This window comes from Schistocerca nitens, chromosome 12 (assembly GCF_023898315.1).
Source record: "Schistocerca nitens isolate TAMUIC-IGC-003100 chromosome 12, iqSchNite1.1, whole genome shotgun sequence".
Lineage (NCBI taxonomy): Eukaryota > Metazoa > Arthropoda > Insecta > Orthoptera > Acrididae > Schistocerca > Schistocerca nitens.
Genome location: NC_064625.1, coordinates 29258007 through 29259229, shown reverse-complemented (window position 1 = coordinate 29259229; position 1223 = coordinate 29258007).

Here is a 1223-nt window from a genome sequence, read left to right as displayed (position 1 = left end):
ACTCAAAGACGGTAATAATCTCAGATCAGAGATCTTTGAGTCTGCGGTCCCGCGCGTCAATCCGCGTTATCGAGCCTATCAGAAACTTTCATCGTTTACTAGTTTCATTTTAATTGATTAAAAATACCTTTTCAGGTGCCACATAAAAGCGCGCCCCAGTATACTCCTTTCAGACTTACTAGTTTCCGACAGGCCATATCTCGTGTGTGAGAACGTAGGCCGATTTAACCGAAGAAAAACTGTTTTGAATTTCACTGTTTGTCGTCCGAAGTCTATTCGTTCGGACGATTTCAGAGTGGTGTAGTGGCTGGAAAATATCGCCCGTCTTCGACCGAAGTCGATCGTCGGCGGAATCCACCGATATACACAGACCTGGGATACACAGACTTAGCAAGTGACATATCAAGTGACACACGTCGGCGAACGAGAAGGGGAATCCCGGAGCGGCTGTGGTCAGCGCCACAGGTGGCAGGCGTTTGTCGACTCCAGGCAGCTGCCGGGAAGTAACGCGTCCAGCTACAAGGCTGAGGTTCGATGCACACAAGTGATTTATTACCGCGAGGTCGCAGCTTCATTTTCACGCGTCTTCCAGTAACTTTGAGCTACGCACGCTACGGCTGTGACGCTGGGAACACGACGCGAGAACGCGACGGGTGAATTGTGATGACCGGCCACTGGCCACTGCCAAGTGAATGGGACAGTGCCCCTGTGTTCGCAAAACTCGGAACAGCTGCCACCACCCACCGTGGAATTTCTTCCCCAAAGAGGTGAAGAAATTCCCGTGAATGTGGGATACATGAAGCAAGGCGTATCGTGAAAGCATTAGAACAAAGGCACACGGTTTAAAGTATGTGAGAGAAAAGTTTTGTGGGGGCTTTGCCTAGCGGATCAGCAGAAAAAAATGATATAGGTACCACTGTTAAATTTCATCGCTGTTAAACCATTTTGCGTTAAACTGGTGGCGTGTTTGGTCAAATGTGACCACAGCGGTAAATCTTCAGTAAATATATACAATTAAAAATAAATAATTTTCGAAAGTTAAATGTAATCGCTGCTTCATTGCTCTTCTTCAGTAGCTCTACAGCCCTTGGTGAGCCTTGGCTTCTTCAACAATCTTCCTGCACACTTCTCGGTTATTTGCTGCTCTTTTCCACCCCCGGACTCCCATATTGGTGATATCCATTATTACCTCATCAATCCATCTTCTAGGTCTCCCTTTTCGC